This window comes from Athalia rosae, chromosome 2, assembly GCF_917208135.1.
Source record: "Athalia rosae chromosome 2, iyAthRosa1.1, whole genome shotgun sequence".
NCBI lineage: Eukaryota > Metazoa > Arthropoda > Insecta > Hymenoptera > Athaliidae > Athalia > Athalia rosae.
The window spans coordinates 25,909,682-25,937,294 of record NC_064027.1 but is presented as its reverse complement, the minus strand read 5'-3'; the positions used below and the strand labels follow the sequence as shown (position 1 = coordinate 25,937,294).

Sequence of the window (27,613 nt, the reverse complement as noted above, 5' to 3'; positions counted from 1 at the left end):
TGTTGCCCATCAAATACAAAGCGGCGTAACTACAAAGCGTTGACCAATTAACACGGTCAGAGTCTATAAAGCCGAAGAAACAAAACAAATATAATAAGAAAAGAACAAAAGCAAAAAGCAAAAAAAGAAAAAGAAAGAGAAGAAAAAAAAAAATCATTATTCTTCGGTATAACCAGATGGTAGCTTCTCTCGTTGCTGTTACTATACTGGCTGCTGTTTCCGCTGACTGATTCGTTGGGGTCAAAGTAGGTGACCCCCGTCATCCCAAGCCCGAAGGCACATCACGGTCATGGTACTGCGAGGTTGGACGCAAAGGGAACGCGATGCTCGAGAGTGCGGTGAGAAATTGAAAGTATGTCCCGCGTGTAGCGAGTTTGAAAAAACGAGTATATGTATATATGTATGTATATATATATATATACGTTAAATTAGAGTGAAACGAAGGCGCCGGAGAAAAGGGAGAGATAAAATTGAGAAGACGGAGTGAAAGAAGAGCGACGACGTTCCGTTTGAAATTTTGACGAGGTAAAATCGAGCCGCTTTGTTTTAATAATTTTTGAGAAAAGACGAAAACCGATACGGAGCGTCACAGTTTTTGAAGAATAAAGCTGTGCGCCGATGACGACGGCGTTGAGGGAAACAAGATCCAAAGAATAAGAGGAACGAGAAGAAGCACCCCGCGCCTGCGGTAGTATTTTCACGCTCGATTAACGCCAACGTTCCTCTTCTCTTTGTCTCCTTCCTTTGAGAAAAAAACCCACACAGAGGCGCACACACGCCCCGCATACATGCAAAAACGGGATAAAAAAAGGAAACAAAACAAAGGGTAAATAAGACAACAGATCTCTAAACCGAGATAAGGATGTCTGTCAGGTACGAAATTTTCTGTGTCACGCTCCCTGTTCCAGCACAGGGTATGTATGTATGTGTAGTAGTAGGCCCCGCGCGTTCCTTCGGTATTTTAAACGGCTACCGTATCACGCGGTGCACTGTTTAATTTTCGTATTCTTTTCATTATTATATTTCCTCTTATTCACACGTCCCCGTCATCCTCATCTTCCTTTTTTTTTTTCCTCCTCTCGATTGTCTTCTCTGTTTCATTTTATTTTCCATTTTTTTTCTCCTCTTCTTTGAGCGGAGCTAAAAATCTCGCCGGACAGGACAGGAGAGGACAGGGCAGGAGTCCGTCCGTCCGTTAGTTGTACGTTATAAAAGACACGCCGTTAACGGGCAAACGAAGACAAAAGAACGTCACTTTCACACGGGGTCGTAATAATCGCAGAATCCCCCTCATTCCCCCCCCCCCCCCCCCCCATCCCACCCCATGCCTACCCTTGAAAGTCCGAGGAACTAGGAGCCAAAGGGCGATCCCATGGTCGTTTTCACCCTTGAATTTCGGACTGGAACCTTCTTTGGGGATCAGAAAATCTCCCGCGACCGGTCATCACCTGGCCATAATGCAAACGAATATAATAAAGTTCGTTACATAGATGAAAGAAGAGGAAAAAAAAAAAAAAAAAAAGAGAAAGAAAGAAAAAGGAATAAACCAACCCCCCACTACGGTGAAAAATTAATTTATGCATCGATGAGCCTTCACTGGTTTTTTTTTTTTCTTTCATACTGCAGGGTGGACTGCGCCGGGATCGCGTGTGCGCTGATGGTACCCAGTGTAGAACAATGAGGACTCTAGAATGTGCAACATATCGTATACGTGTGTATAGGAAGCAGCTGATGCGGCCCGATGTAGATCTAAAATCTGATAGGGCGCGATTTTAAACTAACCTAATGGCGAGAGGGGATGAAAAATATATATATAGAGAGAGAGAGAGAGAGAGAAAGCGAAACTCTACGGGGATCGAATATGTTGCGCCCATTCAAATCCCCGCTTTAATTGGGCCACTATATATATACTTGTCTTCCTTTTATACGACGGGACTATATGCGCGTTCACGTACGTACGTATGGGCCCGTTCCCCGTGCGAAATGGGGTCGACATTTTTCATCCAATGCCTCCTGGAGAATCAAAAAATCTGAAACTTTCTACGGGGTGGGCCGAATCGAAGCCAAAACACCCGGAACGTTCGCCCGATTTTCGGAGATTCGGAATATTTCATTCTTCAACGGAGAAAAGCAAGAGCTAACAAGAAGAAAAGGCTATCGGAAAGTCACAGGTGGTGGGCCAATCAACGGTTGAAGGTTTTTCGTATTTCAACGACCGAAACGAAAGTTCGATTCTTCCAGTTTCGGCCACAAAAAGAAATTTATCCGCGTCTCCAGTTTTTCTCCGCGTTCAAAAATCTACTTTTTTTTTCGCCACCCTGTACGTAAGCGCAAAACCCTCGTGCGGACTCGAATGTAACCGTTGGTAGAAGGTGAAAACTAACACTGTGTAGCGCAATGACTCGTTGGACTCTTTGTTCTGATATTTCGAACTTTCGTGTCAACGATTTCTTTATATATATTTATTACACTGTACCCGCAGGACTCTGTAAAAAGTAGGTGAGAGCGTTTCGTCATAAAGGATCGACGAGGTGAGCGCCGAAATCGTTGGGAAAATTCAATTTCGGAAAAAAGGAGGCACCAGTTTTACCAGTCAACGATCCCGATTCAACGACACCGCGGAGGCGAAGGAGATTCGTAGAAGTTTTTTTTCATGGTCAAGGTTGCGCTGTCCGGAGGGAAGTTTGTCGGCAGTAACGCCGTACACGGTTCGGCAGGTGGACAGATGTTCGCTTCCCGTAAACCGGTAACAGGTCAACCGCAAAGTTCACTTCCCTTTCGCCTTGTTCCCAAAAATCAGTCTAGAGTTTCGCTGAAAAGTTGGCTACCTGTGGACGTTCGCGGTGGGTGGTCGGTTCGAGGTACCGATGTTTGTCCATCTGTATTTCTAGTCCCAGAAAATGATTCAGAATCACTGCAACCCTTTTACCGTTTCGAATGACGTCCATCAGTCCTGACGGCGGTCAAAAATTTACCCCAAGACAAGCGGATATAGCGTTTTTATCGCACTCCGGAACGGGACCGAGCGAAAAATTCCATCGATTCGTTTCTACGTTCGCCCGTCTCGCTGGTGACCATAAAGGGAAGAATATTTCATCGGCGGTCGGACGGCAGAGTGGAAAGAGAGAGAAAGAAAGAAGAAAAAAAAAATGAAAAAAAAAAAACATTCGGCGTGAGGATTGGACCATTAAAATAGTACAGGCATTAAGAATAGCCACAGATCACCGCGGGATGTTTGCCTCTGAAGAGGAAGATGATGAACATGGAGAATAAAAAAAGGAGGTGCAGCTCCTACGAGGCACAACAGTCTATACCGCAGTCCTGCACAGGACCTCATAACTCCTTATAATGTCCTCTTCCAGAGGATACCGGCAGCTAGCCGTATCCTCGTACACGCGGGTACCACCCCCGTTCCATATGCTCAAACTCCGGGGAGGGGGAGGGGGAAGTCATCGTCGGGGAAGCGGGAGTATAGCAGCGAGGAGTAAAAGAAGGAGGAATTGTCCAGGGGGGATGACAAGCATGCGGTACGACGCCATAATCTCGTGTATATAGCGAAGCAAAAGTACCTATATGTGTACACCTCTCTCCTTATAGTGTACGAAGGTTTATATACGAAGGGAAGGAAAGAAAGAAAGAAAGAAAGAAAGAATGAATGAAAGAATGAGAGGAAGGACGTAAGAACGGACGGAAGAGCAAGGGAGGTGAGGGGAATTCTGAAATAGTGGTGTGCGTTCGTACAAAAGGTGTATACCTGCCGTGTAGTGCGATATGTATGTACACGTGCACGTGTATACGCTTGTGCGGGCCTCCGGCACCATGGATTGCAGCCTCCTTTCCTCTTTTCCTTCCTTTTCTCTCCTCCCCCCCCCCCCCCCCCCCCCCCCCCCCCCCCTGTACCCACCCCCTTCTGGGAGAGGAGCACCTAACCGCGCGCGAGCATAAGAGAGTTAATCTTGATATAATGGCTGCTCGACTGTCGCAGCCCGCAAGACAATGCGAGGAGAGAAATATATCGCTGTATAAGTTCCACGGTCTCCGAACCGTTCTCGCTCTCTTAACCGCGCGCGCCATTATAAACCATCTCTTAAACCATTCCGAACGGCTTAAAACCCCAACCGAAAGCGACTGCTCCGTGCCCACCAACTTAAATATTACACACATATATGTATATATATATATTTATATTATATGTATATATACGTCTCGCGCGTACCGTATATATATACATATACATATATATACGCGCACCTCAAAAAACCATAAAGGCGTCAGACGCAGGACCGCGACCCTCCGGAGTAAGAAGAAAAAAAAATAAATAAATGAAAAATAGAGAGGACGAAAAATACACCGTTACACAATGTACGAACTTCGGTGGAAATTCGCGGTATTTGGTGTCGATGATTCTCTACATCGGAGCGTCGAAGGATAAGCGAGTGAGAGAAAATAACACCGGACGTCCTTCGTCCACCCTGCAGTCTTCGAAAAATTGAATCGAACGGTTTTTACCAGAGACGACGATCTTCCGAGTTTCTATAATTTCAAAAGCGAGTCACCACTGGTTTTTACGTACGGTGATGTGAAAAATTCGAAAATTTTTCCCTCCCCCCGTTCGAATGATCTGTCGATTTTTTTTTATTACCAACAGTCGATCGACGATCATCCAGTTTCCGGACGCAAATTAATATGGTACACGTATATAATGTATATCGCGGAACCTGATTTATGCGTCGTGCGGCGGAAACGAACGTCTTCCCGCGTGTTTAAAAATGCCAACGCATATTTCCAGGACGTATGTACACATCCAGGTAATATTCTTCCCGGATCCCGAAACATCCTCTCGGGGCAATGCAGACGACTCATAATCTGATCTCGTATTAACTCTTTCTCTCTCGCTCATCACCCGCGTAACCATTTTTATGCAGATCGGATCGGGGGAGAGACAGAGAGCGAGAGAGAAGGAGCGAAGGAGATCGGCTAAGGGAGAGGTATGGTAACCTGGAGATCGGGAGCGCCCCGGGTGGGAAGAGCGGAGAGTAAAGCGGCAGTAAACGCATTATAATATCCTACGCCGTTCCTCATCGCGAATCGAGCATGCATGTATACGCGTATATATATACGTATACGTATATACGTATGCTATTATTATTATGATTATTGTGATTATTATTATTATTATTAGCATTATTGTTATACTATGCGTGCCTCTCGGCGGCAGATATTCCTTTACCACGATATATCTTTTATCCTTCCTTCGCTAATTCCTTCTTTTCTTCCTATGGGAGCAGCAGCTGGACCCTGATGTTTTGTAACGTATATATAGGTATTATGCAGTTTTTGCCATATAGTGGCTGCATACAATTAGAAATTATGTATGCAAATTTCCAATTTTTATACAATTTAAATTAATAGATCAAAACCCCGTAAGTTTCGAGATAATCTCACAACCGCCCACTATGTTATATGCATGAGGCATTCCACGCCAAATCGGTCGATGATCTTTCCACACCACTTCTCAGATCGGATTCTCAATTTTTCCAACAATTTTTTTCACTTCGTCTTTCCCTGATTTTTTATTCTGACCTCTCGAATATCCTGATAATTTTCCAGACTTCGAAAAAAGCCAAATTTTTCACTAACTTTGAATTTAATATTTGAAAGAAAAAGTTGATGATCATCGTTCGGAGTCGATTAATTTTGATCCTACGAAGCCTGTTACGAATAGAGACAAGTAAAAATTATAGTGTATATATATATAGTGGGGGAGGAAACATCATCGGTCGATTTGGCGTGGAATGCCTCATACGAGTATCCGTGTGTGTATATTTGCATAAATTACATACTAAATTTTTAGTGGATATAATATAATATGCATATATCTATAGACGTATAATGATCGAGGAGGTATTTTGGGACAGCTGCACCATCGAAGGATTATGAGGAAGTTTGGGCACCGATCGTCCTGGGGCGGCCATATTGCAGGATGGAATGATTATACGCATAAAGTATACCAGCGCACGGAAGATTTTGCACACACGCGAAACCTGTACGCGCGTACGATGTTTGTGCATGTTTGTTCATTTTTTCAAAATCGCACGTCGTTCAAAAAGTAAAATATTTTCATTTTGAAGAAAAAAAAAAAAATTACAGAAAGAAAAAAGTCTTTCGCGGAGTCGCTTCGTAATTTCTCGTCGCGAAAACTTCGTCCGACAACGATACATTTTCGCGTCCCTAATTCAGAGTTATTCGAATTTTTTCTCTCCCTTAATTTCATCCCCCGCCCCGTCGGGACGTAAAAAAGGCCCGCTGTCTCGTAGAGTCTCAAAAAGATACCGACGACGAAAATTGCACAGCCCAAAAAGGCATTTTCTCTTCCCCTCGATTTTATCCCCCCCCACCCTTCGTCGGTTGATATACTTCATAAATAAATTGTATGGCACGAGTCCGTAGGTAGCCAGGCTGCTTCTCTGCTCCGGTTGAACGTTATCTCTAAGGGGTAGTTGGCACGGCCATTAATTCATCCGTTCGTTGATTGCCTCCCATGCAGTGAGTTGTACAGATGCAGCCGTCCGCATAGGTGAGGTGCGCGTGCACGTGAGTAAGGAAAGACCAGAAGTGAGGAAAACTCCGTGTTCACTTTTCCCTGATTAATTTCTAATTTTAATTAGACTTACTGTACCGATGCAACCTTTTCATCTCCAACGGCGTCGCGACGCCTCATCGGATTCCACGTAAATCGTAGAAATATTTTACAGTTTTCCGAACACGAAATCTCAAAGAAATCGTGGGACAAAAACTGAATTTCATCAACTTCGTACGCGAGGTATTCCCTCCCCGATCTTCTGCAATGACGTGCGTAACGCGTTGTTCGACACACGTTACGTACGGGGTACATTCTCTACGTATCTACCGGTAGAACACACTGGCACACACTAGTAGATTATGCATCGAAATACGTGCGGAGAGAGAAGCGAAAAAGTGAAGGGAGGCAGACGGGGGATAACGAAAGAACGGACGGACGGACATATGGTCGACTACCTCGGCCGATTAGACACATTTACGTGACAATACGAAATGAGGTTCTATGTATATCCACGGTGATACGTACGCGCGTGCGAGTGGTCTTCTACGTGGAAACACGTGCACACAACGTGTGTGTATATACGTGTATTTAGGCGATCGTCGAAAAGCCGTTTCAAATTGCACGTGGCTGCATATTCGGCGATGCCGCGTTTACCGGGGAGTCGTCTTTTCGAGTCAAATTGCGTCAAAATGGGTGCTCTCTATTTCCTTCCTATACCCTTTTACTCGACAGAAGAAAGTCAAATTGAAAAACGATCGAACGAATTTCGTTAATTCGAGCGAAACGCTGAGGTGGGGAGGTACATTGAAATATTAGGACTAATATGAATGAGAAAAAATCGAAATCCGAATCAAGTAGGTATACGATATTCGGCATGCGTGGCGGTGAGGTTCGACCCAACCTGCCATGAACCCCGAGCATTTAGCTGCAAAGTAAAACGTCGTAGCCTCGAGGAACCCGAAACCGAAACCCGGAGGAAAGAGCTAAACAATACATTCATATGATACGCGAACCGAATAATAGCACTTAACTTTCCGAGAAGAGAATAAGAAGAGTGGAGGAAAAAAAAAATGAAACAAAATGAAATAAAGTGAAAAATGAAACAGAAAAACCGCGCGAAATAACGTATAGTCGCAGCTTAGGGATAATAAAGAAGGACTCGGTAAAACGAAGGATTCCAGTATACGTGGTCCAGGCTTCGCGTTCGCCTCCAACGCTTAGGATACGCGGTGTGGAAAAACTTATAATAAGTCGCGAGAAAATCTCAAGATCACGAGACTGACAAATGGCTATTAGAAAATTTTTCAGTACATTCCACACGTACGTATTTTCATATATGATTACCTTGAATTTTTTTTTTTTTTTTTTCAATCTTCAGATGGTTTTTTCATTTTATTCCGTCAATTTAAAGTCACATACGAGCGTTGTATAGGTATATCTTCTTTTGATCTTCTTCATACTTATTTGATTTTTTTCTTTTTCTTCACTTACGATTCCAATTGAACGCACCTCCTTCTCCTCCTTCTCCTTCTTCTTACTCTTCTTCTTCTTCTTCTTCTTCTTCTTCTTGGCCCTTAACTGGAAATACAGGTTGGCACAATGGGCTAACAAGGATCGGTAGTCCGACGCTTCGACGACGATCACCGCTTATGTACCCACGTGTATATCGTATATAATAATATACGTGTATATTACATACATATGATGTATACGTGCGTGCATTTATATACCAAATCTCCCTATACGTATACACATATGCGCGTCCATCGTCCCTGGATCAGATTCAAATTATCGCGCAAGTTGTGCTTGCAGAAATTGCACCTACTTACACACACACACACACACGCGTGACGCGAATTATTTATAATTGTAACATCGATAATGATATGATAACAATGACAACAGTTTCTGACCAACACGTATCTGCGAATGCGGTATACCTGCGTTACGTATGTATACATATACGTGAATTTTATAGACTAGCGTCATGACGTCACCGAGGTGTCGTTTGTCCAACGAGAGTGACCAGAAAAGGACGACTTTTTCTCTACGGTGTGAGATGATATAGCAGTGAAGAATCGAATGAAAAGTCACCAAGGAAAAGTGGCAGAAAAACGATTGCCAACGACGAAACTTGGAAATCGGTACGCGGAGCTTTCGGGACAAAAGATTTTGAAAAAGAGAGCGAGAGATGCAGGAAGAGGCGCGTGTGTAAGGAAATATCATTCAATAACCGTATATCGACGAATATATGCATATTGCGTATTTTGAGGTTGTCGAGCGATGAAGGAGAGGGGGAGGATCACGCGGATAAAGCGGAGAGGGGGGAGGATAAGGTGTGCGGGGAGAGTCGCGAAAGGGGGGAGTGGGTGAGAGGGGGCGTAGTATCGTGTCGGACGCTGGACGAGGCGCACGTTGCCCGGCGCGGACCACGCGGCTAATTGCGACCGGGAGTACATAGGTATATATATATACCTATATACCCACATGTTCATTCCATATGTATGTACGGTACATATGTTCGTGTGTATATGTTACCGCGGAGTACATTTAAAGTGTCGAGAAAAATTATATCACATTTGAAGGGGATGGGAAAATTTTTTTTTTCTCTCCCAAACTGAATGAAAAAAAAAATCACGGAAAATCTCGAGAGAAAGAAAGAAAGCGAGAGTGGTTAGGAAAAATTTACCAAATCGCGTAGGAGGCGAGAAAAACATTCAAACCTTCTTCGAAATGATATCGGAATTATTCTCGAAGTTGTAATTGTATGTAGTAGATAAGAAAAAATTGCAGGGGGGGTCAAAAAAGGGGGATAAAAAGAGAAGAAAATTCCTGTGCGTGGAATATCGTATGGTAGAAAGATCGCGATGGAGAGTTTTCTCTTTTTTTCCGTCTTACTTAGCATCGATTGTAAATTTTCTCTCAATTATCTATCGGCGGTTTTATAATTTCACGCACTTCACGAGGTGTTTTGTGTTACACGTATTCCGAACGCGTTGTGTTCACCGTAGCGAATCTTTTCCCGCCGGCTTTCGCGGAGTCTTATTTCGGAGCACGTGAGTCCGGGAGTAGACGTCACCTCGCACCTCGTGTTGTTGTTGTTGTTGTTGTTGTCAGCTCTCATTCGAAACGAACAAACTTTTGCTGGAGCGTGCTTTTTGCGATAATTGTTTCTATCGTTCATGTGAATCTTTTCTTTTATTCGCGTTTCGCCGATATTAAAGCTTAGCCAAATTTTTTCATCGTTTTTTCATTTGTTTTTTTTTTTTTACCTTCAAGATTCTAAAAGCTCAAGAAGGTTACGACGAGCGAAGAAAAACTTGGCGATTTTTTTTTAATTATCATAAAAAAAAAAAACGAACCAACGAATGACACGATCTTGCGATATGTTGGAAATATTATCAATGTGCGTTTCAATTAATGGGATGTGATTCGTTGAAGAAAAAATTCCATTTCTAGTGTACCTTGCAACTATTACCTGTAATTATCGGATTACAAAAAAAAATCCAAAAAAAAAAAACAAACTGTTTATTCTAATTATTGTTCTTGCTGTTTAAATAGTGATACACGTTGAGCGTTGTTGCAATTACAGTATTTTTTTCTCGTCTATAACAGAAAACGAACAAAAACTAGGAAAATAAAAAAGAGAAGAAAAAAAAAAAGAGTGAACTTTAGTTGTGTGAGATAAAAAAAAAAAAAATTCGGAAGTAAAGTTTGAATAAAGAGAAGAAGAGAAGTAAAAGATCGTAGTGCTGCCGGAAGGATTTAAAGGGCATCCGACCCAGCCCAACCTGACCGGTATTTACATTGCACGTGTGACGTTTGTGGGTGTTGTGTCGTGAAAATCGACCCACGTGGATCAAGTTTTTTTCCGAAGGTTTACCAGAAGAACCGCCAAATTTCATTGGAGATTACAAGGAGGAGACACGTTCAACCAAAGATTTCCAGAGGTCAGCGGTCATTTCACTGTAGATCTATGTAGATGTAAGAACCGACAATCCTCAGTCGAGGGTATGCATGAGAATTTTTAATTACGTCGTCTCGTTGATTACATTCAGGTCTGTCATTCTTCTTCGTTGTTTCTTTACTACGAGGAATTAATTCCTCTCGGTAAGTAAAAATTGTCTACGATGTAAAACAGATCTAATTAATAAACATAATATCAAAGACAGCGAGCGTAGACCAGGCGAACGGTGTATACGTGTGTACCAAATCCCGTACGTGACGACGAATATATACGTACGCATACTTTGAGGGTCAAAAGCGCGTTCGCCGAGCTAAATTCCTTAATTCCCTGTAATTATAGGGACTATAATTAGCCGAACGAGGCGAGATAGCTGTTGCTCGGTAGTGTCGCCAGAGACAGAGAGACAGACAGTCGGACAGACAGACAGTCGGACAGCCGGATGTGTGCTACAATATAAACGTGTATATATATATATATATATAGATATATACACACATATGTACGTGAACATGAATATACATATGTACGCGGGGTACATACAAGTTAACCTAACCCGAGTTTACCTCACCGCCAGCCTCTATATACCTGCCTGCTCGCGTAGCAATTAATAATTAATAGCCTTAGGGCCGTTAATTAATCGGCCAGTGTATGGCTGCGTGTGTAACGACTGTTGTACTAATTACAATTTATAATTAAGTAACTTAACTCCGGGTGCTGTTGCCGTTGCTGGTATTCACACTTTTCAATATCCTCTGCATACGTATAGGTATACGTATATATTTCATGTATACTTCGGCAAGGTCCCTCCGGTCAACAATCGTACACGTATTAATATACGTGTACACATACATAACCGCTGGATATATATATTATATTAATACATATGTATGTAACTAGTAATTAATATGATTAATCGCCCGACGCTTCGAATCACTGGTGAAATCATCGATAATTATAATACGTGTACGCGTATGCATGTATATATATTATATACGTACGAATATGTATGTGTGTTTGTTTCTTCGTTATATGTACGTTTATGTGTATACGCGATATTTGAAGAAACTATCGTCGCGCCACTGGGTATCGTAGGTATACCTATATGCATTGAGCACGTATACCTACACGCCTGTCTAACGAAGTTTATCTACAATAATTTGAACAGTTGCTGATTTAATTGCGGTTGTAAAATGCGAAATAAGTGACACACCTATAACTTTTTTTTTCACCGATTATTACTTTTCTCATTTCACGTACGAAGAGTGCAATTAACAAATAGATTCGCCGTTCTGCGATTGCCGATCGCATTTGTAGGCTTCGTATCTAGCGACGAGAAGCAAAAATGATGGAATGATACGTAAAGCGTGGAGAGAAAAAAAAAACAGATACAAAGGAAATAATCGAAGGACAATTAATACTTGCAACTATAAAATGACACCTGAGATACATTAATTGCCGATGCATGCAATTATATTTAACTCGTATACGTGCGCGTCGATGCCACAAATGCAGACACTAATTACTCACTAATTAATACAGTCTCATCTTTCACATACGCAAATATGCTTGTATACGTGTACGTGGAATGATATTCATTTTATCTTCTACGTACAGAGGAGGTTACGTGATTTATATTTGCAATATCGACTGTGAGAAAAAAACAGTCAATCGATATTTTGTAATCACATATAAGACGGTTGTAAATTAGCGTAAGTTTTTTTTTCCCCAAGACAATTTATCTATGTATAATGTATTCTATATTTTTTTTTCCTCCCTTTTTTTTCCATCGCTTTTTGTTTCCACGTCGTGGGGGAAGGGAGGAATTATTATTAGAGCTTAACGCGGTACGGTAGCAGCTGTCGTACAAAGTATAGATACGTACATATTATATGTATATATTACGTGTCTATATATATATATATATATATATACATCGTTCAATAATTGATTGGTTCCGTATCGATCGATCATAATTCTGCTCGTCCGTGTCTCTACGTATGTACGTGTACACTGTATCACTTCTCTCGTACATCTACGAATAACGTGAAAATATTAATTATTCCCTATAGGCACCACGTTTATTCAAAGACCACGAGGTACGTACCGTGGAGATAATTTCGATGTTTGTCAACTAACGGCATAACTTCGTTTTTTTTTCCCCTCTCTCTCTTTCGTTTTTGATATACTCCGAACCGCAGGTGCAGGTCCCCCGTTCGCGGGACAACTTATCCGTTGAACCTGTCCGACCAGGGGGGGGTGCCGATTTTTTTCGCCAAGTTGGGAATAAATTTATCGGCCCGTCGTCGTTGCCGCGCAGGGGTGCCGCTCACGGCTTCTCAAAATATTAGAATCCTCGGAGTACGCGGGCGTTACGCGCTTAAATATTAACACGTACACGGAACGCGCCCTACCGCTATACTTACGATGTTTGTTACGATCGGTAAATATACACAAAAATATTCAGTTGGAAATTACGGTCATTAGCGTTCGCGTCGAATGAACGAAACGAACGAAACGTACGAAACGAACGAACGAACGAACGGAGGTCGATTCGGATAGGGGATGAAAGAGACGGGTAATCGAACAGAAAGCCCTCGCCGTTTTCCGACTATACCTATGTACGTTTATACGTATTATATATACATATATGTCTATGTACGTATCTATGTACGTATATACAAGGGCAAGAGAAAGAACGAGAGAGAGAGAGAGAGAGCAGAAAATGAAATGATAAATCTATCCACGAGCTCCAGAATTACGCGCGTATCTTAAGGGACGGGGGATGGGGAGGTAGAAGTATATATATATATACATATACATTTTTTTTTTCTTTACGCCAAGAAACGAAAGATGCGGAGGTCGGGGAGAGGAAAGGGAGACATTAGTGTGCAAATGAAGAAGGGCGCCGGTGCACAAGGGTGCCGGTGTGGCTTTATCTTGTACGATCATCCGACAATTGTACATGCCGGAATCCATAACGCGTGCAATCGTCGATTCGAGACGAAAATCTGTAACTCTTCTATTTTTCACTTTGAATTTTTTTGAATCATTCGAATATCGTTTTTTCTGTAGCAAATGGAATTTGCAGAAGTGCGATCAAAAAAAAAAACGATAGATGGGAAATTATCATCCGGTCGTGTCGCAGTTGACGTCACAAAGACGGTATATCGATATACGTGTCGCTGTACCTATTTTTCTTACACACGTTTAATTCATTGGCGAGACGTTTTTACGCGGCTCGCCGCTGTTGTTGCACATCGCGTTGCTCCGGCTTAATTTCTTGCTCGGCCGATGCGAGCTCGCAATCACCGCGACTCGGATTGGCTCGAGCTCGAGCTCGAGCTTGGGCTTGGCTTTGGCCAGGTTCGTTTCTCGCCGGCAGCGAAGAATTGTTATTTTTCTAAATCAATATCATTAATGTAATACAGCAAGGGTGCCCGATGGAGGCGCGATTACGCCTCGGAAACGCCCCCCTTCCCCCCCTTACCCCCAACCCTCTCCAACAACCCCTTACAACCTCATATATAATATACATGCACGTTAACACATCTACTTTTCTCAACGCATACGTGCCTAACCGGCCGACGCGTAATTTTTTTGCTCACGCGGTAACAAAAAATTAATAGAAAAATAAAAATCGGAGCTACGCCGTATCTATGCGGCGTATCGATGTATTCTGCAGGACTGTAACGAACTCTGTGATTTATACGAATCGGCGTTTAATTTTTTTTAATACATACATATACATAACACAGGTATACATCGGTAATGTGATTGTACGATATAATTCGGAGACGCGATGATAAATCCTCGCGACAACCGCCCCGCCATGGTGCACTTCGATCCACGTCGTATCTGGGTACCAGGCACCTGTGCAGTCGATCTAATTAAGCTTCCCCCCCCCCCGCCCCCGCCCCATCCCCCTCCCGCCCCTCCATCTTTCCCCGACCATCGTCTAAGGTATTTTCACCCCGATTGCGAAGAATCCCCGACTCTACGCCGTCCGCTACGTTTTTCAATATTGCGCGAGACACGCGTACGCTATAAGTTTTCCATACATATACAACGTCCCCTGCATCTTTTTCATCTTCTCATTAATTCGCTCTCTTCTCCGTCGGTCGCTCGGGAATCGTTGAAATTCGAAAAGTTCTGAACTGCGCTCGCACCGGTGTATTTCGATAATTACAAAGGTTCACGATTTACGCAAAGGTTAATCCACCCCCCAAGAATCAGGGGGTGACTGGTGGAGGAGTGGGGAGGGGGTGAAATGGTCAGGCGAGAGTTAGTCGAGGCTTAGCTAGCCGGCGGTGTGCTCGATGTTTTTAATAAGCGACCTGACCTGTGGCACGTAGCAGATATTACGACGAGACTGACCTCCCCCCGCCCCCCCCCATTTCCCGCCCCGTTGTTCCTTATAACCACCCTACGTGGCGCCGCACATACCCCTACGAGTGTGTGTGCGCGTATACGTGTACCCCATATCCGTACAGACGTACGCGCGCGTGTGCTCCTCTCGGTCTAATTAACTCACACGTGGTTGCAGTCGCACAGTGTACAGTCGCGGGTTGCTCTCATCGGCTGCCGCAAGCTCTTCCTCGTTTCTTCTCGCGCACTTCTACCCGGCGCATATCGCTCTCGCCCCCGCAATCGAGTCGGTCCTGCGGGATGTTCTCCTCTCGCGTCGGTGGAATTAGATAGATGTACAGAAATGTACGTATACCACCTATATACATGCATACAACGTGTGTGTCTCTGCGAGTAATGCTTCTTTATCGCGTCCGTGAATATCTGCAGTGTAATACGGAGCGACGTAAACGCGAAAAAGAATAACCGAAGAAAAGCATCTGCGGAGCCACGTGGAAAAAAATTTTTCATCAGACTCACGGGTAGTAATGACCACCGCGGAGTACAGTCGTGCGGTGCACTTCGACGCCCGGATAATCGAATGAAATTCGAATTTTTGTTTTCAATTATATCGAAAAAAAACTTTTCTTCAAACGCTCGTCCTTATCGTTTTTGGGCTTTTCGCTGGTCCGAAGACGAGAGGGGGACGAGAGGGATGAATAAATTTTCGCAGAGGCGGGGATATACTTTTCCGGACACTTGCCCGGTGGAACGAACCACCGCCGCGCGGTCTTTATATCCGTGTATATATATACGTATACAGTCGGACACATGTCGGAAAGTCCGAAGAACTAGTTTTCCGGTTTCACCCTATAACCTGCAGCACGCCGCGGCGTCGCTCGAGGGTTTTTGGGGTTTCGGAGTCGGGTCACCCTCGGGGGTGGGCGAACTAACGGACGAGGGTGATGTGCGGACACCCCTAAAGACGGAGTGTCATCAGCCGCAATTAGGTCGAACCGCAGGGACGACGACGACGACGACGACAACGACGTTCGGTCATTAACACGTGTATGTATCCTATAAATATACGTTATTTAGCTACGTACACCTCCGCGTCTATTGTTATCCACCGGCTACCCCTATTACACGTTCCCACACGAGTACGTACTTTCATGAATTTATATCTATGCCATCGGAAGACTAGAATTTCCCAAATACAATTACGCCGCGGGTGTACACCATTATTTTTACGTCATATTTTCCCCTCGCAAATTTTCAATCCGATTAATCACAGGGCTGATTCCCCCCCCCCATTCCCCCTCCATCCTCTCCTCTTCTTAGATCCCACAATTTTTTCACCAATTAGAAGCGTCTCAAAATTTGGTTCTCATGCGAAACGCGTATTGTTTAATTATACAATAAATGTACATTCCATGTAGGTACGCGGAAAAATAGTACACGGGTCTATACGTATGCGGGGAATACGTTTGTAATGTATCGGTACGATGCGAGGGATGAAGGAGAGTCGGCCGGGGTGGTGCCGTGCGCGTTATGAATACATTACGTGTATACTGTACAGGTATACACGATATACGCTACGTAGGGAAGATCCGGACGGATGCTGTGGTGCAGAGGGATCATGCGCGTGGCAGCCGACTGACTCCACCCTTATTGTTCATTCGGTTCTCCGGGACTCGCTGCGCGACTAATTATACATGCGCTATAAAGCGACGAAAACGAACCAGTGCGGGGTATCCAACGAGCGACCCTCCCCGCTTTACGGGGGAAGGGGGGGGGGGGCGTCCCTCTTCGTACTCCCGGTTTCCCCCGCGTATCCGCGGGACGTCGCGCTCGCTCTTCACATCTCTCCTCTCTTCCCTCACTTCCGCCCTCTCCGAGAGGAGAGTGAGGAGGAGGAGGAGGAGGAGGAGGAGGAGCTGCCCCCGGTGTACGCGGTCCTCTCCGCTAATTCTACCGAAGGTTTTCCTGAAGGACCAGCCCATGGGCTCGCTTTTCCTCCCTTCGTAATTATCAAACTCGTAGGCGTTAACCACCCCTTCCTCCTCCCGGAATATCCTTGTGTGTATATATATATATATTTCGCCAGTGATAATTGACCGGCGCAAAATACCAGCCAATTGCGTGTCGGCGCAAAATTTTCATCGGACGGGGTGGGTCGGGGTCCTTCGGAAAATCGACTCCCGAAAACATCCCCTCTCGCCTCGGGCTCCGTTTCATACGAGGAGACGTCGGAAAATTGGAAAATCGTTTTTGGAAAAACCAACCCCCGGAAATCCGGAGCGCACGACGCTCTAGATTTTCCGGTACCTCGTCGATCCCCGTCCGTCGAAATTTTTTTCACACACACGCCACACAGGTACGGACGTTCAAGGTGAATCGTCTGGTAGCGTTTGTTGTTCCCTTTGAGGGGCGACAAATCGAAGCGCGTCGGTCGCGCGAGGTAAGTTCGGTGTGAGCTATCGGAAGGCGTCGAAGAATTCTACGTGCACATATACCGTAACGTATATGTATACCTACGTACCGCGTACACGATATACGTACAACGGGTACAAGTGCGAAGGAGAAAGAGAGACGGGGCAAAAAAAAAATGGAAAAAAGAAAAAAGAAGAGAAAAGAAAAAGCGAGAAAAAGTACAGGAGAGAAAGGCGTCGCGCAGGCCCTATGCAAAATAGGCGGTTATGGTGGGAGAGAAGCCCGGCACCGGCGTCCGGGCGAGCGAGAAAACAACCCTCCGATCCGAAAGCTCTAGCAGTTGTGCCGTAGCACCCGCTGACGCCCCCTCCACTGTCCGTCGTCGCGACGCTGCACGTACACGCCGGGTACGTCGTTTGACGTCGACGAGAGTGCCGACACCCCCGACACCCCCTCGACCCCTCGGACTCCCCGATACGACGCCCCCCCCCCTTCTCCCCCCCTCACCCCCCCCCCAGCAACAGCTATCCTCGTTTCGAGTCCCGCGGGGGACGCAATTTCACCTGACGTCGTACACCATGTATCGTTACTTCGCGTGTGTTCCTTATTGTATATAGGTACTGATGATGCGTTTTACGTATGTGAACGCGTTACCTGGAAGGAATTTGGACAATACGAAGTACAAGGACGAATACTGTGCGGACCGGTAACGTACGGACGCGGTGAAATCTTACGATCGATATTCGACCGAAGTTACATTCGTTTTTTCGTGCAATTTTCGTTTTCTTCGTTTTCCCTTCATTTTTTGTCAACGTATACATATCGGGAGAGTGTGTGCAGGTGTGTTGGTGCGCAGGATATATAATCGAAAAAAATTGTACGGAAAAAAATCAAAGGCAAGTGGGATGATATCTAAAAACCGCGACCGACGCAGCGTGAATTTTACTTTCTTTGCTCTTTGGAAAGTGTCGGGCTGTTTTTTCTTTTTCTAGCGCCGATTCTATTTTCGCAATTTCTTCTCCCTCGTAGACGAGGATCGCGTATTACAACCCCTCGTACGTTCGGCGTCTAGTCTCGCTTCGGATCGAATTCCGGAATTCGATTCGATTGATCGAGCGGTGTGCGTCGAATGCGGCAAGAGTCGTGCATGGAATTTGAAAAAGTGACAGCAGGTAACTCGAACGTTTTTCGTTTTTGTTGTTTTTTTTTTTTCCTTTTTTCTTTACATACGCGGGTCACATTTTGCAAAATCACTCGGTCCCCTCCTCCTCTCAATTCGAAGGATGATTGGAGAAAAATCTGGTCAAAAGTTCAATTGGATAAATCAATTTTCAGCGCGAATTACTTTGACAAAAATTTCCAGATAAATTCGAAACGTTCGTCACCGGTGGCTGTGGCGTAAGTGTTCGTCGTTACATAATCGGCCGCATCCTTTGTTTTTTCATTCTGTACGCGAACTCGCGACTTGTTAGCGATGGCCGGGTTTATTTTCGACTCGTGCCGCGCGCGGAGAGAGTTAAGATGATAAGAATCTCATCCCGCGCACGCCGGTCCTCGTCGTAGTCGAGAGTCCCCGATGTTGCAGCTCTCGGATATCTTTCCGTACAAACGAGAGAATGAATTTACACACACGTAGAAATTTACGGTATAATAATCCTAAGCGTTCGCGCGGGTATACGTATAGGTATATATGCGTCGATGATATTTAAACGTAGGTATAACAACCACAATTTGCATTTGTAATTGCGACTTTTTTGTAATTAACGCGAAATGCCCGGGGGTGCGGATGGATTATAGATAATACACGTTGTACGGGTATACGTGTGTATTTTGCGCCCATATTCATACGAACAACCGTACAATTCTGACGCAATGTACACTTTATAGCCTTTGCAGATATATATATATAATGTTGACCCATACACGCATACGCACTAACACACATACGTATCGCTAATTATTCCTAATTAATCAAGCGTACGTGTTTTGTTAAATAAATTATTATTATCATTATTATTATTATTATTCCTCTTCTTTTTTATTCTTTTCACTGATCATCGTCACGATTGTATTTTCCAACAGCTGCAACAGCAGCACGCGGTGTAAATAATGTTTTAATTACCGGTTATTATAAACGTGCTCGCGCGTATGGTATATAACTTGTGGTATATAAATATTATACCTATACGCATGGTATGTGTAGAGATGCGTAGCCGTATCGCCGTCGTTGCGCGGGCATTTTTGATTCCTTATAGAAAATAATATAATTGATCGATGTTGATTGCTCGGCGATATCAGATGGAATGAAATAAAAAAAAAAAAAAAGAAAATAACGTATATATGCGTACATATAAATGAATAAAGAACATCGGTCTTTATTTTTTGGAAATGATAATCGAAAATCTTCCGGGATACCAGCTATAATACGCGAAGGTGGTATATATCATTGGTATGTAACGTCTACACGTCCGAGCGAAGTAGCGTTATATAAAACACACACGTGAAATTGTATACGTAGATGTAACATGTATATAATATCGATGCAGATTACGTAATTATAATATGCCTATTTCGGCAAAGTTCATTCGATACGCCTACGTGTAGCGCGTGTATAAGAATATTATACCGCACCTTCGAACGTGTTAATTAATTAATTGCTTATAATACCCGTTACATGTATATTATTCTTTTAGTTTTCAACGAACTCCGCGAGCGATCGCTTATAACCCGCGGAGGTTATAATTTACACGTGTACCTTACGTACCTCCGTACACACGTGAATACGTGTACTTTCATCGCTGTAAAAGCAAAAAAGAATAAAAAAGAAAGAAAAAAAAAAAAAAAACAATTATACAATCGTGACGCATTTTCTCCGATCGATCCGGAGTCGCGCGAAAGGAAAATAATTGTGGTTACAAGTTTTGTGTAAAAGTTGTTTGAAAAAAAAAAGAAATTAACAAAAAAAAAAAAAATAAAAAACTTAAACTTTGTGCAGCTGAATATTTTCCGTGGGTGGTTTGCATATTCTCAACGTTACATACGCGTTATGTGCTCAGCGTACTTTCTTTCACACGATGCGCGGCTATGTACTAAATTTATACATATAAATTTATCGCGTCGCGTAGACATTCGGCATTCCTTCGGATGTGCAGCCTAATTAAGGGACATTAATTAATTATTAGCATAACAATAGGAGCTGGGATACGAACACGTTGGTAGGCGGGCGTGTTTGTCTTTCACGTGGTAGTCGTAGGCATCAGGATGGATCATCGTCGTCGTCATCGGAGATTCGGATTTTAGTTCGGCGGGTTTGAACGCGATACGCCGAGTAGTCGTCCGGTCAGACCGGCCGTCCGGTCGTCCGAAGCCGAGGAGGTAAGGAGGCCCGCTCGCTCGGTCCCTCGCTCGAGGCCCCCATGGGTCTCCATAAATTTACATCTCTTTGGGCCGCGCGCGGAGAATCATTTTTTATAACCGTTAAACGCGCTAGATGTGCTCCGCAGCGGCAGCGGCAGCAGCATCCGTATCCGAGCAGAACAAAGAGAGAGAGAGAGAGAGAGAGACGAGAGGGAGGGAGGGACGATATACGAAAAACTGAAGAATCGGCTGAGGTGATCGAATTGAGCTGCGATCGAGGACCAAAATCAAACGAATTAAATTTTATCTGTAACAAATAAGAGACGTAGCGTACTTTCGTGTTTCCAACCGGAAGAGATACGCGTGGAATTTGCGTTGCTTTTTTTTTTTGTTGAAAAATTTTTTTCGAATAATTTATTTCTTTTCAATCGCTCCGGAGAATCTCGTTCATCCGAACGCGATACCGTACGCATATAATACGTGACAATATAAGAGATGAGCCGAGGTTCGGAGTCGGTGAGAGAAAAAAAAAAACAAGTAGCGAGGAAGCAAAAAACAAATAAATGAGAACGAGAGGATAAAAAAATGCGATATCGCGTTATCCCCGTACACCGGACACCTGAGAAAAAGCGAGAGAGACGGGGAGACAAAGAGAGCGCGAGGATAGCGAGAGATGAGAAAGCACGTGGGCGACGGTGAAACGACGAAAGCGAACATCCGAAGTGGTTGTCTCTCGCGCCTCGCCTTGCCAGGAATTAATAAACAGCAACAAATGACTCCTTCCCCCCGACCGCCACCCTCCCTCCCTCCCTCCCTCCCTCCCCTCGGACCCTCTTCTCTTCTCTCTTTTCTCTTTCTCGCGGACGCTGCCCACAACGATTCGATGCAACGCGGCCGCTACTCCCCGACCTGGAAATACGGAAGAAAACGAACTAGGACCTCACTTTCTCACGCGCGCACACGCGCCTCTCCGTCGTACGTTGAAGCGTATTATTTGTATGTCACTTGTAACTTGCGCGAGTTTCGTTTAACCGATTTCATCGCGCCGGTATTCAATTTGTAACGAGGAAACGGGGCTACACTGCGGCTATATCGTCGTCCGTGCCCGTGTCCGTCGCGCGAGCGCGCGCGCGCGCTCAACGTTTACGGCGTATTCGTAACGTTGTGACAATTTTTCAATCGAACGACGACCACCTGTACAGCGGCAAAAACGGGCGGCAACCTTTAAGTCCCACGCATTTCGATATCGCCACAACCGAAATCGATATTAACGATCCACCGGCCGTTACGCCATTTCAAGCGATCTTCGGAGATTTCTTTTTTCGAAATTTTCGCGCATCCTGTTATCCGAATCACTTGTCAGCGACGACGAAAGTCGAGGCGCCGCGTGTAACGAAAGAAAAAGCTCGCCTGGCCTCAGCGAAAGCGCGTTTGGATTATTTACTTTCTTTTTATCTACACGGCGCTGATAACTCGGAACATACATAAAATCTAAAGATCGTAGGTGTAATGATTTTTCGTCGTCTGACGCTTTTTTAGGTATACAATCACGATCGACAATTTTTAAATATTTCCTACGATTTTTGACCAAAAAACAATTCTTATTGCTGGAAGTACTCCACTTGATCGATTATTTATTCAGAAAACGAGTGGGCTACCTCAAAATATCGAGTAAAAAATTTTTTACCACATTTGAAAAATTTTCTTTTCTTATAAGGTACAAATTCTGCCCCCATGCTGAAACGATAAAAAAAAAAAAAAATTTTTACCTTCAACCCACCCTAATACATATACCGATGCGATGGCGAAAAAGTTTTCGTCACATTGTCCCAAATCCCCAAGAAAAATACAAACTTATCGCGCGTCCGCGGGCGCTCAATTTTTTTCGCTCGAAACTCTGGTCTCGTTTGATTAGAAGAGGAAACGAGTGGGGGGGGGGGGGGGGGAGGCGTCGTGATCCGTGAACCAAAAATATTATGCCCTCAGGATGGAGAGGGGATGCCCCACATGTACCACGGAAATTCCAATTAATTTATTTAGATGATAATCGATAATCGATCGATTCCTCCAAGCCTCGGGCGAGGATGAAAAGATATCTGCATTCTTGAAAACCGTTCTCCAATCAGACCCGATGTTAACCGATCCTCTTTAATTCGATTTATCGTTGTGTTACAGGATATCGCGCCGATGTAATAATCACCGGACGGGATAAGAACGAAGGAAGAAGACGAGCCAGTCTGACGTTTTTTTTCATCCTCGGTGAGTCGAACGACGAATACCTTACATATATGTATAATTCAGAAAATATACACCATACGATTATTGTAATAGATCGAGAGATAGGGAGGGGCGAGCGGAAAAGAGGGGAGAGGGGGTGGGGGGGGGGAGGTCGATCTCGAGCGATAAAATACGCTCGTGTGTAAAGAGGGGTGAAGCACCCTATCCCCGAACATCTCGGCCGTTGAAAAAACTAAATAAATAAATGAACGAATGAATGAATGCATTTCTTTTTTCTGTCGCCTCCGTCGACCTTTAACGAGAGGATTCTGATCGTTTACGACTTTAATAATTTAGGCACGAGGTGGAGGCGACGTTGGGTCCGTTTCGGCTCGTAAACCGCGCGGCTAAATCCGTATTTATGGGTAAAAGAAGTCTCCGCCTCTCCCCGCGGGCTCGCTCCTCTTCTCGTATCTCCTTTATTCCCTTTCGTTTCTGTAATCTACATATGTGTGGTTACTCTCGTGTACGCGCACACGTGTTGTATGCATCACCTCGCCCTCCTCATCCCACTTTTCTTATCCTCCTCCTCCTCTTCTCTCTCGCGTCTGCGTTCCGATCGAGCTCGCCGCACCGCAGCAGCGACCGAAAGCTCCCTCCGACACCTACGCGTGATTCTCGAACGCCGTTGCGGACAACGTAGAGAGAAAAAAATAAATAAATAAAAAAAAAAAACAGGTAGAGAAAAGAACGACGGGAAAAAAATGGAACGGGAAAGAGAGCACGGGAAAAAAAAGAAAATATCGGATTAAAAAACGACACGGAAGAAGACCCCCTGCCAGGACCACGCTTATAATAGCCGATGTGATCCCAGAAAATGATCGAATATATTACACATCTAACTAGATACCTAATATACATGAATTTGGTTAATTTTATGTTTAATATTTTATAGACACGGATGCTTATTTTTCGTTCTTTTTTTTTTTTTTTCTTCTAACAGAAATATTTCCAACACTCTCTGGGTGTGTTCGACATTATCATGTATCTGCTATTCGACGATCGAGTGTACCTGCTTTTTTCTCTCATGTAATTGTTTTGGAATGCAAATTTCACTTTAACAAATTTCGTCGAATAAGGGTAGCAAAAGTTTTTGAGTGAGTGAAAATCATTTATGAGGGGGTCTAGTAGATCGAAAAGGTGAGATTGACGCCCTCAAAAATTCAACGCATTAATATATTCGGAATACAACGCGTCGTGTGCACAACACGAGGGTAAGAATTCGAAAAGATATCCGAAGAAATCTGTCTCGTTGCATCTTATTCTTACCGTTTTTCAACTTCCATAAAATTATTTAACGCTGTATCAACCTGAGGGGTGAAAAAAAAAAAAAATAGTAGAAAATATTCGCGTGAAAATACACATTGGGAACAAGTAGAGGAGAATGAATAAAAATCTGCAGCGGAAGCTAAAAGTGAAGAAAGAAAATTCGAAGTTGAATATTTTTTTCATCTTATTATGTTTTTTTTTTTTCTTTTTTTTTTTCAACCTCCCACGTATTTTTTCACGCATACGTACTACGCGTGTGCGCGCGTATAAGTATACGTAGTTATCGTCGTCGTCGTCGTCGGCTTTCGGGTGTTCGCGGAACAAAGAGTTTTCTTCCACCTTTTCCCTCCGAGGTCTTCCCTTCTTCCATCCCCTTTCCAAAGCGTCGAGCGTCGTCGTCGCCGTCGCCTCGACTAATGCCACCCCTTATGCATCCCCGTACACATATATATATATATATATATATATATACCTAAAATACGCCCCGCGTTACACCGCGCGCGCTTTCAGGCAACCAGCGTCTTATTTTCTAACTCACCCCTGTATGCCGATATTTCCCTATCGATTGATTCGAGACCCTCGGGGATAGGCGAAACCCCCTGAAACCTCCTTTATCCCCTAGTCTTCTACCATCCATGCGCGCAACTGAGTGAATTTCCCCGCGGTAAAAGTGTGCGTTACATACTTCTTACATGTACGTACATACATACGTACATACCTACGTACCTACGTGTCGTCGTCGTCGTCGTCGTCGTCGCACCTACACGCATCGGTGTGCAGACGGGGGTATGTGCGTAACCTAAGCGAGTCGGGAAGAATAAAAAAAAACAGACAATTTGAAAAATAAAAAAGAACGCCGTAGAAACATCGATGCGGATAGTTCGTTAGGCCGCGTCGCGCTACGATTTCCGATTAGTTGCTTCGAACGGGGTGAAAAATGGAAAAATTTCGAAAATTTCGAGTCCTTGCGAACTCGCGCGACAAGTTACGTCGTCGCACGGTCCGGTAATTCATACACGACACACACGAACGAGTGAATATATAAATTGTCCGGGTAAAAATATGGTTACGTACATAACTAACGAGTCGCGGAGAGTCCATATAGGTGAATCGGGGTTGCGGTATTAAAATCTAGCGTATATATCGACTGCGCGTCGAGGTATAATAAAAACTACGGTGAATGTTGGCGCGTCGGTGTTAGAGCGTCGCTCGAGCCAGTCGATGTCGGAGTATTATAATGATTAGGTCTAGTTCGTCAGAAATTAATGATAATCGGTCTCCACATCAGCGCAGCACCAACGGGCAGCAGCATTAAAATAAGCCGCCGCACACACTCTGCTGCAATATTAAAGAACGTTAAACCCGTGATTTTCCGATTTCTCTACCACCGCGATTATTTTACATAGTATTTCGTTTGTACGTAACCACGGTCCGTTCGTGTGTCCCCGCTCGTACGTTTACACGTAAAGATTTATATAACACACGTACCGTCGAACGTTGGCTCTGGGGTTCGATTCGATCGACTGATTTTCATTTAATAATAATTCCTTCCTTTGTCCCTGACGTGAGAACCTGACACAATGTATGTAACCTTATATGCATGTACGACAAGTATATAATATACTCTCGTTACATACACACATGTAACGCGTGACGTTGAGCGTCGCGACGCTGACACCCCGAAAATATTTCCACCGTTCCAAAGGGTCCTTTTAACGGTTTCGCCTTTTTTTTTTCCTAACGGCAACGGCGGCTCCTTCCGATTCTATTTTTTTTCTGTTTTTTTTCGCAACACCAGAAGTAACAGCGGCCCAATTTAACCACCACCGCCACCGCCACCCCACCCCACCCCACCCCCCCGAAACGTAGGTATGCACGCCAGCGGAAAGCACACGCGTACGTACGAAGCACCAACCCACCCCCGCACACCCCTTCGAACTTTCATATTTATATTTCACTTTGCGCACTTTTGCACGTCGCTTTCATTCACTCCCGTATCCCTACCTACGAACTACCCTCCTCTCATCGTCGTCTCCTTCACTTTGATAAAAAGCTTTTTCAAATTTCACGAATCGGCTGCAGGGGCCGCCAGCCCCCGCGGACTATTTTCCTTTTTCCTTCTTCTTTCGATTCCAACACACGGCTCTGCATTTGTATATTTTATTATGTACAGGGATGTACGTGTTATTTTCTATTGCCTACGTCGAGTAGGTATACGCTCGTGTGTTTTACATCGCAATCGCGATGACGATGATGATGACGAATAAATTATTTTACGTGTTGAGATAAAGCAATGAATTATCGCATAGTAAGATTGGATTCTGATTCTCCTTTCATCGGTTCTATCGAATTAATTTGCATTTTTGCATTTCGTTTCGTTCACGTTGCGTTTTAAAGCACACGAACTTCGAAAGCAGCTGATCGAACTTGCCGCAAAGACTAAAGATTCTTCTGATCAATTTCTTTTTCTTCTCTCGTATCACTTTCCATTACTGCGGCCCCGCTCCTCTGTATAAATATAAAATTCGTTAGACCGAAGAAAAAGAAAAAAGTAGAGCAAAAAAAAAAAAGGGGGGAAAAAAATCGTCGGTTCTCGAAGAACCGCGCGCGAGGCCCCTAAGCTAAACGAAGGTGAAAAGGGTGGTTATAAGGTGGGTAGGTCGGCGAGGCATTCCGGGGGGGGTGAAAGGGAGGGCGGGAGGGAGGGAGGGGTGGGTTTAGTTTCTGCCGGCGAGTCGCGAGGTCGGTGTAATTATGCCACGCGGGGCTGTGATTGGCGTGGTTCTTGGAACAGAGGGTTTGTAGCAAGCGGCTAAGCATAGCCGGGTGATTCGGTACGGGGTAGGGTGGTGGTGGGTGAGCGAGGGGGGTAGGTTTAGTGGAATGGGTTGGGGGTTGGGGTTTTTAGCTCGAATTCATTAGAAGTAAAAATCAATAGGCGACGCTCAGTGCCACCGACGCCAACGCGCCCCGCTTATACCGCACCGGCCCTGTGTAGCTATACATATATACATCTGCACACACACACACACACGCACACAAATACACATATATCTACATCCACGACGACGTTCACCCACCGACGCGTGTATTTGCGCCACCACGGTAAAAAGAATGTAAAAGCTCCATCCCCCCCGTCTCCCCTGCACCCCCCCCCCCCCCCCCCGTCCGCCGAATAGCGCATCGTATATATTATGGAGCATCCTATATACTCCAAAGATGCATCCGCGTTACGCATCATCCCTTGTACTTTTTCTTGTTCGCCCGACGTACACGTACGTCTAAATTAGAGGGGTGTTGAGTACTAGGTGCCTCTCTCGTCTGTAACGCGATCGCTTCCGATATCTTTGTGCAATTAAGGTGCTCGGCGGCGGGTTTCGTTA

At 44.4% G+C, this 27,613-nt stretch overlaps 1 protein-coding gene across 4 annotated transcripts in view; it reads left to right on the top strand.

Moving 5' to 3' along the window:
- Positions 1-27,613, top strand: part of LOC105687808 (zinc finger homeobox protein 3) — a 178,073-nt gene that overhangs the window by 23,260 nt on the left and 127,200 nt on the right. The window contains exons 1-3 of one of the 4 annotated variants that reach the window (XM_048651183.1): positions 9,004-9,044; positions 9,863-10,533; positions 22,860-22,943. The gene's annotated coding sequence lies outside the window, so the exon portion shown is untranslated. Of the gene's footprint in view, positions 1-9,003; positions 9,045-9,361; positions 10,534-22,859; positions 22,944-27,613 lie in introns of those variants that run through there. The other 3 variants (XM_020853414.2, XM_012403699.3, XM_020853417.2) reach the window with 3 other exon arrangements.